Source organism: Myodes glareolus, chromosome X (genome assembly GCF_982192425.1).
Source record: "Myodes glareolus chromosome X, mMyoGla1.1, whole genome shotgun sequence".
Lineage (NCBI taxonomy): Eukaryota > Metazoa > Chordata > Mammalia > Rodentia > Cricetidae > Myodes > Myodes glareolus.
The window spans coordinates 10695377-10711717 of record NC_142053.1 but is presented as its reverse complement, the minus strand read 5'-3'; the positions used below and the strand labels follow the sequence as shown (position 1 = coordinate 10711717).

Genomic DNA, 16341 nt, shown 5'->3' with positions numbered 1-16341 from the left:
GGACATTTCCTTCCTTTTCAGTCTTTTCTTGCCTTTCTCAAGTTCCTTCAGAGGTAATGTGGAATTGAACAATTTCTAATCCAACATCCATTTCATCATCATTAATATCATCACATGAAAATTACTTTGGTGTTCCAGTATTCTTCTTTTAAATAAATCATTTCTGACTTTTTCTTATAGAAATCACTATTAGGAAAACTATGAGCCAATTAAATACCAAGAAAGATAATAAATGAGGCAATCATCCTTGCGCAGGGGCCATGCTAATCTTCTCTGTATTGTTCCAATTTTTTACTATATGTACTGCCCCTCAATAGAAGAATGGTTAAAGAAGGTGTGGAACATATACACTTTAGAGTTTTACTCAGCACTAAAAATCAATGACATCTTGAATTTTGCATGCAAATGGATGGAAATAAAAAACGCTTTACTGAGTGAGGTAACCCAGAACCAAAAGAGGAATATGATATGTACTCACTCATAAGTGGATTCCAGCCATAATTAAAGGACATTGAGCCTATAATTCGTGATCCTAGAGAAGGTAAATAAGAAGGTGAATCCAAAGAAAAGAATAGAGTTATCCTCTTGGATATTGGAAGTAGACAAGATTTCCAGGCAAAACTTGGGTGCATGGGGGTGTGGGGGGAGTGGATGTAAGGGTAGATGGATAGAGAGAAGGGAAAAGGACAGGATTCAGGAGAGCTTGGGGGAATGGGATGGGTGGAATGGAGGACGGGTGGATATGGGAGCAGGGAAGTAAATATCTTAATTAAGGGAGCCATTTTGGGTTTTCAAGAGACTTGTCTCTAAAGGGGTTCCCAGGTCCAAGGATAGGTCCCCAGATTGTTCCTTGGGCAGCAGAGGAAAGGGTGCCTTAACTGGCCTTGTCCCATAGCCACACTGATGAATATCTTGCATATTACCATAGAACCTTGATCTGGCGATGGATGGAGATAGAGACAGAGACCCACATTTGAGCACTGGACTGAGCTCCCAAGGTCCAAATGAGGAGCAGAAGGAGGGAGAACATGAGCAAGGAAGTCAGGATCACGAGGGCGTTGTCCACATACTGAGACGATGTGTCTGATCTAATGGGAGCTTACCAAGTCCAGCTGGACTGGGAGTGATGGAGCATGTGATCAAAATGGACACTCTGAACATGGCTGGAAATGAAGGCTGACTGAGAAGCCAAGGGCAATGGCACTGAGATTTTATTCTACTGCATGGACTGATTTTGTGGAAGCCTGATTTGTTTGGATGCTCACAATTATAGACCTGAATGGAGGGGGCAGGACCTTGGACTTCCCACAGGGCAGGGAACCCTGACTGCTCTTAGGACTAGAGAGGGAGGGGGCGGTGGGGAGGGGAAGGAAAAGGGAGGCTGGGGGAGGTGGAAATTTTTAATAAATAAAAAAGTAAATTAATTAATTAATTAATTATAAATAAATAATAAATAAATAAATGAGGCAATCAGGCATACTTATTAAAAATAAATTCCTCAATGTTTATGTTCCCTACTTTTTTATAAACACAGAACACATACAAAGAGCTTTTGCAACTACCGCTGATATTAGGAAAGTGAAGCTGGAAAAGTTGATGACTTTTCATTCTAAATGATTTCCTAATCGTAAAAACAGTCCTAGAATATATAATCCTCTTTTTTTTTGTTCGAGTTAGTAGTAACTTAAATTTTGTGAATTGATACTAAGTACCAATATGCATTTCTAAGGAAAACATAACGGTGATATTGGAAAGCCTATACAAAATATTGCAAAAGGAAATAAAACATAAATATCCATGTCTCAATGTACCAGAGAGATATCAGATGTCTTTAATGACAAATTTCTGTATCTCAATGACTAAAGAAACAAGCAATATTAAAATACATGCGTTCATAAAACTTTGAATAAGTTTTACAATAAATATATCATCCTTAATTCTTAGTATTAAAATATGAAAACATTGGATTATTTCTTCTTTTGATGACCAATTTCTTGAGTTCTTTGCATATTTTGGAGATCAGACATCTGTCTGAATGTGGGGTCAGTAAAGATCTTTTCCCATTCTGTAGGTTGTTGTTTTGCCTTGTTGACCATGCTCTTTGCTTTACAGAAGCTTTTCAGTTTCAGGAGGTCCCATTTATTAATTGCTTTTCTCAGTGCCTGTGCTGCTGGAGTTATATTTAGAGAGTGGTCTGTAACATGAAGGAGGACATACTTGTTCGTATTTTTCTGTCCTGCCCAGTTTCCCACAGCTGTTTAATCCCAAATAAAATCACACATAGGTTTTCATAAATTATAAGCTTATTGGCCCATTAGCTCTAATCTCTCACTTGCTAACTCTCACATTTTGATTAACCCATTTTTCTGATCTGTGTTAGCCATGTGGCTCAGTACCTTTTTCAGTGGGGCAGATCACATCCTGCTACTTGGTGATCTGGGCAGGAGTGAGAGGAAGCAACTTTCTCCTTCCCAGAATTCTCCTGTTCTCATTGCATCATTTCTACTTCCTGTTTGGTTTTCTCACCCTTACTTCCTGCATGACCAATCAGTGTTTATTTAAAACATGATTGACAGAACACAGACAATTTTCCTGCATGAGTGGTCTCCTGTGCCAATGTGTTCAAGTGAACTTCCCACTTTTTCTTCTACAAGGTTCAATGGGGCTGGCTTTATACTGAGGTCTTTGATCCATTACAACCTGAATTTTGTGCATGGTGATAGATATGGATCTATTTTCCTTCTTCTACATGTTAATACCCAGTTATGTCAGCACCATTTGTTAATTGTTCTTTCTTTTTTTCTATTTGATATTTTTTGTTTAGTTGTCAAAAATCAGGTGTTTGAATGTATGTGGATTAATATCCTGGTTCTCAACTTGGTTCCATTGGTCCTCCTCTCTGTTCTTATGCCAATACCAGGTTGTTTTCAGTACTGTAGCTCTGTAGTAGAGTTTGAAGTCAGGAATTGTGATGCCTCCAGAAGTTCCTCTACACTACAAGAGTGTTTCAGCTAACCTGGGTTTTTTGATTTTCCATATGAAGTTGAGTACTGGTCTTTCAAGGTCTGTGAAGAATTTTGCTGAGATTTTGATAGGTATTGCACTGAATATGAAGATTTCTTTTGGTAAGATCGCCATTTTTACTATGTTAATTTTCTCTACCCAAGAGTATGGGAGATCTTTCCACTTTCTGGGGTCTTCTTCAATTTCTTTCTTCAAAGATTTAAAGTTCTTGTCATACAAGTCTTCCACTTGTTTGGTTAGAGTTAATCTAAGTTATTTTATACTAACTGTGACTTTTGTGATGGGTGGTGTTTCTCTGATATCTTCCCAAGGTCTTTTATCATCTGAGTACAGGAGGGCTAATATTTTTTTGAGTTTATCTTGTATCCTGCCACATTACTGAAATTGTTTATGAGTTGTAGAAGTTCCCTCATAGAATTTTGTTTTTCTGATTTGTGTCCCCTTGATCTCCTTTTGGTGTCTTATTGCTCTGGCTAAGTCCTCAAGAACTGTGTTGAATAAATATGGAGAGAGTGGATAACCTTGTCTTGGTCCTGATTTCAGTGGGATATCTGAAAGTTTCACTCCACTTAGTTTGATATTGGATGTTGGTTTGCTGCTTATTGCCTTTATTATGTTTAGGTATGTCCCTTGTATCCCTGATCTCTCCAAGACCTTTATTCATGGAGTGATGTTGCATTTTGTGAAAAGCTTTTTTGACATCTAATGAGATCACCATGTGGTTTTTATTTTTCAGCTTGTTTTTATGGTGGATTACGTTGAGAAATTTTTGTAAATTGAAGCAACTCTGCATCTCTGGAATGAAGCCAACATGATCATAGTGGTTGATGGTTCTGATGTGTTCTTAGATTCAATTTGCCTATATTTTATTTAGTATTTTTGCATCAATGTTCATGATTGAGCTTGTTCTGGAATTCTTTTTCTTAGTAATGTCTTTCTGTGGTTTTGTTATCAGTATAATTGCAGCCTCATAAAAAGAGTTTGACAAGATTCCTTCTGTGTCTATTGTGTAGAATATTTTGAGGAGTATTGGTATTAGTTCTTCTTTGAAAATCTTTTAGAATTCTGGGCTGAAACCATTAGAGAACAGAGAACTCTCAACAGAGGAATCTAATATGACTGAAAGACACTTAAGGAAAAAACCTACGTGGCCTTTCGACTGCAGAATGCATAAGGAAAATTTGGTACATTTACACAATGGAGTACTACACAACAGAAAATTTAATGACATCTTGAATTTTTTAGGCAAATGGATAGAGCTAAAAAACATCACTTAGAGTGAGGTATCCTGTAGCAAAAAGAGCAGTGGGCTGCTTCCCGTCCCCCTGGCTAGCATTACCTGAAATAATTACACAGAAACTGTATTCTTTTAAACACTGCCTGTCCCATTACCTCCAGCCTCTTTTTGGCTAACTCTCACATATTGGTTCAACCCATTTCTAATAATCTTGTATTTCACCACGAGGTCATGGCTTACCGGGAAAGATTCAGTATGTCTGGCCTGGCAGCTTCATGCAGGCAGCCCTCTGCCTCTGCTTCTTTCTCCCAGCAGAGGAGAAAGATACTCTGCCTATCTAAGCTGCTGTCCTATCAAAGGCCAAGGCAGTCTCTTTATTAGCCAATGAAAGTAACACATAGACAGATGACCCTTCTACATCAGTAACCAGATACAGAAAGACAGTTATCACATGTACTCACTTTCAAGTGATTTTAAACATAAAGTAGAGAAAACCAGCCCTCAAATCACAATCCCAGAGAAGCTAGATAACAATGAGTATCCTAAGAGAGACATACATAGATCTAATCTACATGGGAAATAAAAAAGACAAGATCTCCTGAGTAAATTGGTAGCAGAGACCTTGGGAGAGGGTTGAAGGGGATGTGAGAGGTAGGGAGGGGAGCAGAGAAAAATGTAGAACTTAATATAAATAAAAATAAATAATTATTGTATTGTGTTTTTCTCTAACAGACAAAGAGAGATTAAGAAGGGAAATGAATTTAGCTTATGTGTACTACTACTTTTTGTTACAGTGGATTCAGTAACATGTTATAAAAGTTGTGCCTAGCCATAATCTCAGAATATGAAATTTGTGTCAGTAGGGTACTGCAGATGTAATTATTTGAAGAACTCAAAGTGAAATTATAATAGCTATTATGGCTGGCTTTAAATCTAATATGCCTTTATAGAATAATGGAATTTTGACACATAAGGGCTCAACAAAGAAGCAAATACTGGGGCAGACTTTGGAGTTTTGCTGATCAAGAAGGGCTTAAACTGTCTGCAATCCCAAGAAAATGGAAGACAGTTATTGTGTTCTTTCTTAAAGCTTCCATAAGCTTCAATACTTAATTTCAAGAGAATTTTATTTCTTAAACTGTGAGAGAATATATATATTCTAATATATATTTATGTATATTATTTTAAAACACTTTTCATCCAATTTTTACATCAGACTTAAAAAATGATACAGACCAGGAAGCCTGTTACAGCATTGTCTCGTCTATATATTACAAGAAAGCTGTACTCATAAAATCTCAGCACTTTGTATGTCTAAGAAAGACCTACACAATGACAACACCAGTTGACATTTCATTGCAGATGGGGAAAATTTTATAGGGTCTTACCTCTAGTTGAGGGGCTACAGGATATTAAAAGCTGCTAAGAGAGGGAAAACTGTCCTCTTCAGTGATGAGAACACTAGTTGCTTATCCAATACCAAGTAGTCAGACCTAAATTCATAGCCATATAAACAACACTAACCAGGCTTAGCAGGATGCATTTATATATTTATTCATATATGTAGCAATGATTAAAGAAATAATAATTTAAGAAAAGAGTTGTGGAAATTGAGAGGACAGGAGTCCAGGAAGACAGTTTATTGGAAATGTTAGATAAAGGAAAGGTGGGAGTAAATGATTTAATGATATTTTAATTAAAATAGATATATATGAAACAAATGAATGCAGAAATATATGACATATTTTCTTGCTTAATCTTCAGAGCAATGTGCTCAGGAAGGTTTTATGTTTTTTTTTTCATTTTACAAACAAAGATTGTAAATCATATTGCAGAAAATATTATTTTATTCACTCCCCTGAAATGTATGCAATGCCTGTATTATATTTGTATAATAGAAAGCAGAGACATTAATAAGTTAGCTTGACCAAAGTGTACAATTGTTCTTAATCAAGAAAAAATATAAACTCAGTCTTCTTCTCTCCTAAGGCATGTCATATAACATAACATTGGCAAGCAATGATTCTAGTACTCTTTCTAAGTGAAACGGTATTTTATGTCAATAACTGGTCACAAGATCTGTCTACATAAAATCATGTTTTACTTTTTTATCCATCTGTGCCATCAAGCATTTTTTTTTCTCTCCAGGAGAAACAAACAAGGCAAGAGGCCACATACTTTTTCTATTCTGCAAACAAAATACTAAGGAAATGTTCCCTTAAGAAAAAGGAATATATAATAATGGTCAATTTTTCCTTTGAAAGTGAAAACATTTTCATCAGGTGCTTACCATCATGAAGAAGAATTTTTACTATTTGCTAAGTACATGTAGGTTGAGATCTATATGCCTAAATACTTTTTCAAAAACATTCAAAACTACAACAAAGAAATCTTAATTTTTCCTTTCCAGTTTTAAAATTATGTAAATCTGAGCATTTTTAAGAACTTTCAGCTATAATTACCATCAGAATCTATGTTTGATTTCTTCAATACAACAAAAACATTTTGAGAGCATAATTAGGCAATAAGTAGAACTAAGGATTCTGTGGATTTGATGTAAAAGAACAGGAGTTCAAAGTTGACCATATTAGGAAGTGAAAGTTGTAAACTCCTAAAAGCATAAAGTAGGAAACTTATTTAAGTTTCTTTCTGTAGAAAGAAGGTAAGGAAATTGAAACAAATAATAGACAAAAGATTTTGACAAGTTATTTTGCAAGAATAGCCACATGACAACATTGGAGCTAGTAATCATGGTTTATTCCCTTGAATCCATGCCATTTCTAATAAACGTGATGTTTCTTTAAGCTTCAAAATTCTGCTCTGTTAACTGAGACTCAAGATATTAGCTTGCATATCTAATAGTAATTACAAGCATCTTATGAAAATGCAGTACTACATGAATATTTATGTTATATTTGCTTTATACATTTCTGGACACATCTAAAAGTCTATGTGAATATAATGCTTTTTTATTGATCTAATTTTTGAACTGATCAGTTTTTTTCTATTCTTAATTCTGCTTATTTCTGTGACAGTGAGCAATGATTCTGTGTTTGATAGAAAAATCTTGGAATCTCCATCCCAAAGTTACTGCCTATTTTGTACACACTGACAAAGACATATAAGTATTCAGCTAAAAAATTCTATTAAATATACATAAGACTTCATCATAATAAAATTCATTTTAATCATGGCTTTGTATAACACTCTACTACATGCTTGACTCTACTTTAATTTCCAATATTTCTCATGAAATTCTATTAAAAATTTCTCATTTACACTGCAATTTATAGATGATAAAAATAATTGGTGAAGATTAAAAAATAAAATAAAGACTGAGTGTTAAATAATCACAGATTATCTCCTTCTAAGTATTGTATTATTTTGAGGTGGGGAATTAGGGTGATAGGAAAATAAGAAAAGTTTCTTTTTCCTAATATTTGTCTTATCTGTTTTCTGACAAAATAAAAAATAGAGAATTTACAATGAAAGGTTTTCAAAGGCACCATTAATTTTCATATCCCACAATTAATACGATTTACCTAGTTACTAGTTACTAACCCTACATTACTCCAGAAGAAAATTCAGTTACTTTATTGTAGACTATGAACAAGAACATTGATTGAAATATAGCATACTTGAGAAAAATGAATATGGGTTACATATTCTATCTTAGCCACTTTTGTTAGCTGAGTGTTTTTACCTCTACATTCTATTGAAAGAATTGAAGGATTATTTCCTGGAATGAGACCTAAATAGACAATTGTTTGTGAATTCTTCAGTGAAATTTTTTGATCCTAATTTGAGTATTATATATGTAAACCTACTTGTAGCCATTCTGTAACCATGCATCTAGAAATTATAGTGAATATTTTTATCTTGAAACCTGGGCACTGAAAGGCAACTAAGGCTGTTTGTAAAAGTTCTAGGTAAAGTGATAAGAATTAGAAAATAGAAATTAGAAGGGTTTACAAATAGTTTGACACAAGCAGTCTATTTTCTCTATTTATAGACTAAAACCATTGGAATAGAAATATTTCAAGGAGCAGGGTAGACAAATATTTATGAAAGAATTCTTTCAATCTCTTCATACAAAGGTAAGTTTATTAGAGTGTAAAAATGTCAAGGCTAAAGGTTAACTTGATAAAATGAGAATTTTGGTTGTGAGCATTAAGAGGAATAATGGTACCTAAAAGAAGTAATATTTTAAACTATATCATATATTGTATCAGATTAGGTAGTGTATAAAGTCGTCCTTGGGTCAAACCTATTTCCAAGGAGAGTGGTTTCATGGAATGTCATGTCAAAGTTGATACATATTTAATCGGATTACATTATGTATCAGTTTCGGTATCATAACATTAAACTAGTGAATTCTAATTATAGTGAGTGAACTGTTTTCAAAGTTAAGGCAGAAAGTGACTGAGGAAGATATAGAAAATTAATTTCTGGTCTCTAGACACATGAACACAGAAACATGAATGTGAACACATATGCTAATTCTATTGATGAGTCTAGTATATTTGAAATAACAAAATAAGATCGATCAATACATTATATAATCCAAAATCACAGAACAAAAAGAATAAGGAAACAAATTTTGTTAATTACATCAACATACATATATCAATATCAGAAAGAGAAAGGAAAAAGTTAGAACATACTGAAGAAATAATATTTTATAATTATATAAATTTTAATTATAAAATATAATTATATATATTAATTATAAAAATACAAAGAAATTATAATTTAAAACATCTATTTGATGACATTCAGCAAACTACACTTTGGTTTACTAAGAATAGATCCATGTGAAAACAAATCATAGCAAAAGATAACTATTCAGAAGGAAAGAAATAAAAATTTCCATATAAAGAGAAACTAAAATAGTTTCTTAGTAGCAACTGCAACATACAACAAATTTAGCAATTAAAATTTAGACTACAAACAAGTAATACAATTAGTTTTAAGATAAATGGAACAGGAAGTTATTTCATAAAACAAAGTGCCAATTACAGACTACTGGAGTAATAAGGAATGGCAGGCCACTTCCTGCCACCCAGCTAGCTTTACCCGAAATAATTACATGGAAATTGTATTCTTTTAAACACTGTCTGGCCCATTACCTCCACCCTCTTTTTGACTAACTCTCACATATTGATTCAACCCATTTCTAATAATCTGTATCTCACCATGAGGTAATGGCTTATCGGGAAAGATTCAGCATGTCTGACCTGGCAGCTTCATGGCGGTGGTTCTCTGACTCTGCTTCTTTCCCTTAGCATTCTGTTCTGTCTACTCCGCCTATCTAAGCTGCTGTCCTGTCAAAGGCCGAGGCAGTTTATTAACCAATGAAAGGAACACATGGACAGATGACCCTCCTCCATCAGACTACTGTTCCAATAAGTTAACATGTAAAGAGAATGATCCCTTCATGTGAAGATCAGTGAGAGGTATTATAAGTAAATGGGGGGTCGGGCTCTTGATTTGATTAGTGTATGCTATCTGTGAGTGTTGAACTATCACACTGAATTTCACATATGATCTTAGTACATGTTACTCAAAATATTTCTCATTTAATAGACCTGAATTCGTGACTCTGCCAAGCTTGATACTGTCCGTCTGTCAAACCTAAATACTTTAAGATATTGGTAGGGATGTCATAATAGATCCAGAGTAGTTGTAGATGGCATTTACTCTATTCTGCCACCTGTATTATAAAATCAGAGTACAAATTTTAACGGCTTCCATAACTTATGCCTCTTTCCAAATAAATCCAATTCTACTAGCTGGCTTTGGTATCTCAGAATTCTGTCTTGAGTACTTTACACCTGAAAACACGGTTCTGTCATAGTAACGTTTGGGTCATGGATTTAACTCATTTCTCTCATTTTTCTTCTATGCCTGCTTATAGCACTTTTGCCATAACAGTAGTAATAGTACAGAAAACCAGAGGGTCACAACTTTCGAAGTGTTTTCAGGTTCAAGCTTCCTTCTTTCTCTTGCCTCTCCTTACTTCACCTACCCTTTGTGTGTGACTCTCTTTACTTCCACTACTTTGTGTGTGTGTGTGTGTTTGTGTGTGTGTGTTTGTGTGTGTGTGTGTGTGTGTGTATAATTATGTAATGGTTTGATCTCTGATTTTTCACTAATAGTGAAATGCTAGTTTCCAGCTATTGGTAGTTTACAGAAGCTGGACGTCTTCTGGAGCAATGATAGCTGCTTATAATTGCATATTCCTATTTATTTCGAATCTAGGCACAGTAGATGGTAGGGATGAAAATATTTAGAGAACATAGGATAAAATAATGTATTTTTAGGGAAGTTATAAAAATCTTTTACTGCTTATGTTTATCTTAGGATGACCTCTAAATCTATCTTATGTATGTTAAGGTTAAATATGCATTACTCACTAAAACAATTTAGAATAGCAATATTAATTGTCTCACTGATAAAATGATTTGTGGATAGCACAAGTCCATCCTCAGCACAAAAAAAATATTAGAAAGGAATATGCATCAAAATTTAACATGTTATGCTGTTGTAACAAACAACCTCAAAATACCAGTGACTTAAAATAGGCTCATTTTTGTTTCTCTCATGAAACATCTGTCATTGCCACAAAGGCAATACTGAAACTGTAGTTACCCTTTTGCTGGGGTGTCAGAATTGTATTCATCTTTTAGCATTTTTTTGTCAGTAGACTTAAGAAGAAGAAACAGTCTATAAGTTCTAATATTTTTAATTGAATAATTCATAAAGGAGCTACATATTCATTTCCATTCATATAAGGCATAACCAGTCAAGTGAGCGAATAATGAATGAAATTCTAATACATTTTAGGGAATAAAGTATGCGTGTAATAAAGAGAAATAATACTTATCACAGAGACATAAAAATGTTTGCTTTGTTCTCTTGTTTTCTAGCCCTTGATTCAATAAGAGAAAAATGTTGCCTAAATAATATCTTTACCCAGCTTCCTACTTCCTAACTATAATTTTCTCTGAAATTTGTTGAGAGTACGCCTGCCCTCTAATGTAGCTCTATCACTGGATGTGATCATACTTCCCAACCAGGGAGGATATCTTGTATTTAAGTGTATAATTGATGTTTAAGAAATGTAATATTTTGCAAATTTGTTCAGCAAGATTTCACCCTACATAAAAATCAGAATGTGTTAATAGTACTAGAAATTATAAATGTATAATTATAATATATAATTATATAATTGTTAATGTATACTTTTAAATATACTATAGATACACAAAAATAAATAAATGCATATATAAAATATAATTATATATAATTATAATATATATTCATGTGAACATATAGTTATAGAATGAATTTATATATAATTATATATAAATACATATTTATATTTTCCAAGTATATATTTATATATGATCATATTTATGTAATTATATATTATTGTATTATATATTTATGTGAATATAATTAGATATAGATAAATATAATTATAGATGAATAAAAATATATAATTTGAAATACAATTATTTGATCCTGAAGATAATTATAGGAATAGGGCTCTGTAATAATCATTCCCATTTAAAAATAAGTGATGTTTCCTTATTATATTTAACATTATGCTGTGTCTCTCTAGACTATATAAATTGAAATTTTTGTTTATTTTTCTGTTTTACATTAGGTACCCTATCTCAGTCATACTGCTTGAAATCAGAGTCTTCAACCTAAGACTAAAGATGAAAATTAATGTTTCTTAAATATTTGTGCCTAGAAAAGTATGAAAATGAGTTTTAGAAGTTGCTAAAATAGAGTCCTGTCACCCTGTAACCCATGTAAGATTTGAGGAATTAGAATATGTCAGAGTAAAGTCAGATCATCTGTATTTTAACAAATATACCAGTTAATTCTCACTAAGAGTAATGATGGAAAAATCACTAAAGTATTTTGACATTACTATAGCTTTTGTTATTATCTAACCCTTCCTTCAACTTGTTGCACATAATAAGTTACCAATTCTTAAAATTATTCAGTAAATAAAATTATATTGCATTGACCACAGTGTTAGTCACTAGGGATAACAGATAGATAATTAAATTGTATACACTGTCTTTAAGGAAAATAACCTTGTTATTTAGATATTAATAAAACCAATGATTTTAATAAAATAAAGATTTTAATTGCAATTTTATGTGCTTCTGGGTATGAACAGGTCATATGGGGCTTTCTATCCTATATTAAGATGAGAATATTCTTAAAATTATTGAAGATCATAGTTCTACTTTACCAAAACAACAGAATGAGTGTGATTGACTCAAAGCTTTGACAATGGCATTCAAATCAGAGGAAATATTCTCCACAAAAATATATGAATTATAATTGGAGACATATCATGACCACTTTTGTTCAAATATATTAGTTGAGATGGGTAAATGAATTAGTTTGGTAAATATAAATGCAGAAAGTAGATTTTTACAAGAATTCAGACAAAATATGAATACATTGGAACTCTGTAGAAAGACTAGATTTGAAAAATGCAAACTACTAGCTAACTGTTATTTGGTGGTGTCAAGAACATACAATGACTAGTAATTGGTAAATTATACTATTTTTGATAAATGCTTTTGAAAAACCTTGATAACAATATCAAGGATAACAAAATTTTTTCATCGCATACTGTGTTAAAAAATTAAGCCTATTGAACTAAGTTGTTAATTGCAAAACTTGAAACCAGAAAATGACTAAATGATCATGTGTATAAAACCATATTAACACTGGTCTAAACAATAATTTCTTGGGTGGCATTATATCATACACAATCAAACAGATCAAAAGAAAAGGTAAAATCGAATAAAACTAAAGTGTTTTTCAGAGTCAGGAAAACAACAGTGAAAAGACAAAATTTGTAATGAGAGAAAATATTTTCATTGTTCTTTTGTATTTTATTTTACCTGTATGAGTATTTTGCCTGCATGTACATATGTGTCTCTGGTGCTTCTCAGAGATTAGAAACAGGTATAAGAGTAGAAGAGTTGGTAGAAGAGTTGACAATTATGAGTCACCATTTGGCTTCTGGCAACTGAACCAAGGTCTTTTGCAATTGCTATTAGCTGATGAGACTTTGGGACCTTTTCCTTCTTTGTAAATCAAAAAAAAATGATTTTATGTGATCAGATGTGTGATTTATCATGAAATCTAGTCCCTCAGTGTTGAATTAATGTATTATGATTAATAAATTCCTAAGATCATATCTGGGCTATTAATACCTGCTTTATGATAATTTATAACTCTTACATGTGCCCCAAATACCCTACCTTTTCAATATAAAGTGTAAACAGAATATTTTCTCTACTAATACTTGAAAACCATAGCTGGCATTCTCTTTTTACTCAGAATATGGGCTATATGAGCTAAGATGTAACACTTGGAGTTTGTCCTCAATTTCATTAAAATCCTTACCTAAATATACAAGCAACCAAATATATAACTTTAATTATAATATGTGACAGTTTCTCTAAATTTATTTCTGGCAGCAAATAGCTTCTATTATTGACTCTTGCAAGAGGAATTTAATGGAAGTCTTTTCTCAGTAAAGTAGGGGATGGCTGGCTATGAACTGCTATTTTTCTTTGATGGACATTACACTCTATTTTGATTTCTCTAATATGAAAAAATTAATGTACAATTTTAAGACACTAAAATTAATATATTCATTATGACTTTCTCCACATTGTAATTTATTTCCTATGTACTGCCTAGTGGTTAAATTTAAAATCACAGTTTTATATGATGCAAATCAAATATGCATGGCTCAGAATATATAAAAATCAATTACCTTCCTAGAATTAACCCATGACATCTAATTCTGAAGTGAGAAAAAAAATCTTTGGATTTCACTTATTTATTTTGATTGAATTATTCTCCATTAGTGATGATCAATTTTGATGTGTTGGTATGTAGAGAGTAAGTCATAAACTTCAAACTAAATATGCCTCTCATTTTAAATATTAACATTGACTCTTAAGGTAAATGTGGTTTTTTTTTGAATACTCATAGAAATCAGGAAATTACTAAGGTGTTTTCAAGGAGGGATGATAGAGGAAAATGATATAAAGGTTTAAAAGAGAATAACAGAAAAAAAAGATAACTAGTAATCCTACCTGGTGTTGGAAATACTTCTATCTATGTGTTGCTTTTATTGGTTAATGAATATAGAATCTGCCTTGGTATGTAATAGAGTAGAGTAGAGGTAGGCAGGGAAAACTAAACTGAATGCTGGGAGAATGAAGGCAGAGTCAGGAGAAGTCATGTAGCCCCCACCTTCCAGAAACAGATGCTGGACAGTACTTTACCTGTATGCCACAGCCACGTGGCAATATACAGATTAATAGAAATGAGTCAAATTCGGATGTAAGAGCTAGCCAATAAGAAGCTACATCTAATAGGCCAAATGGTGATTTAATTAATACAGTTTCTGTGTGGTTATTTTGAGTCTGGGCAGCCAGGAATGAACAAGTGGCCTCTTACAACACCTAACTTTAATAGATTATACGTGTGATACTGGACAAATGTTTGGTATGTCTAATGTGAAACTTCTTCAAAATAGAACAACTATTGAACTCATTTTAGATTCTTTATTAGCCTATGACATACTAAGTGCAATATATGACATATGATCTTATTTATGTAAGTGACATTCATTAATAAAATGTCATTCCCATAACTTCATATTGAGTTAAAAACTGGTTAATATTGCATTGATGGAACTCATAAATTCAATTCACTGGACATGGTGGCTAGAAAGTATGACTATGAGCAAAGCAAAATGTGAATCAAAAGAAAGTGGAAATGTGGAATAATGGTGGAATTGAAATTATAAGTACAACCCATACATTATAATAATTGTATTTATATAATGTAGAAAAATTACTTAAAACTATACCTGGGTTCTAATGTTTCCATTTGAGGTGTGGTTTCTAATAAATGGCAAAAGAGGACCCATTTATAAGAAAAAAAATAAGGGGCCACAATGAGAGAGGGTGACACACAAAGAGTTTTTAGTGGCATCATTTTTTATTTCTAAGTTTGTGAGCAAAATGGAAATTTCAGTAGAAAGATAGTTGACTGAATAATCTGGAGGTCAATAAAATGGTCTGGGAAATTTGGAAAAGCAAGCATCACTACTTCACTTGAAACACCAGTGGGGAAGAGAGAATCTGGAAAGGCATAAAGAACAAGGACCAGGAAAGGCTTACAGAACTATACAGATACACATAACTGTACATATAACAGGCACATGTCTATTTTATTTTTATATGCCAACTACAATATTTAAATTTTCTATGAATGGTAAATTGTATAATATTTGCTCTAACTATATAACTCCCTACCATTCCAATTACATACTATAATCACTTTGTTAATATTTCCATTTATGAAGGCTTCAATATGGCATCAGATAACCTAGTATACCTTCTGAATATCTCTATTACCATAGTAGCTTTGTGCTGAATTATGTTCCCTTTTCCTCTACAAATTCATATACTGAAATCATAATATTCAATGTCTAAATATATTTTTCCTCTGGAGAACCTTTACAAAGGCCAATGATATAAAATGAAATCTCAAATATATGATTTAATGTGATTGACTTCCATTCAATTGGAAGGGATTATGATACATACATATGCCACACAAAAAGTCAAAATAGATTTACAAGGAGAAAATGGGTGTCTATAATACAAGAAAATAAATTTCACAAGAAAAAAAACCTGTTGATAACTGGAGCAAAGTTATTTATCATGTCTGATACAAGAGGATCAGATTTGAAGTGTAGAGTTTCCTGTGTCATTGAAAATAATTGTTTTACTATAATAAAATGTATTCAATTGGAATTGTGTTTTGTGGAATGAAATAGAGAAATGAGGTTACAACTTTGAGAAAAGAGGAATGAAAAGATTGTTGGTGAACAACATGTAAATTACTGAGCAATTATAATGAAAAAAACTAAATGTGCCTTTTGTTTTTCTTTGCTTTGTTTTTGTTTTGTTTTGTTTTTGTTTTTGTTTTTGCTTTTGTTTTTGAGACAGGAT

The 16341-nt window shown here is 32.5% G+C and overlaps 1 non-coding gene across 1 annotated transcript; it reads right to left on the bottom strand.

Annotated features, from left to right (window-relative positions):
* Positions 1-211: 211 nt before the first annotated feature.
* Positions 212-315, bottom strand: LOC125415503 (U6 spliceosomal RNA). Its single transcript, XR_007236620.2, has one exon. It is a non-coding gene; the product is annotated as a U6 spliceosomal RNA (small nuclear RNA).
* Between the last annotated feature and the right edge of the window lie 16026 nt (positions 316-16341).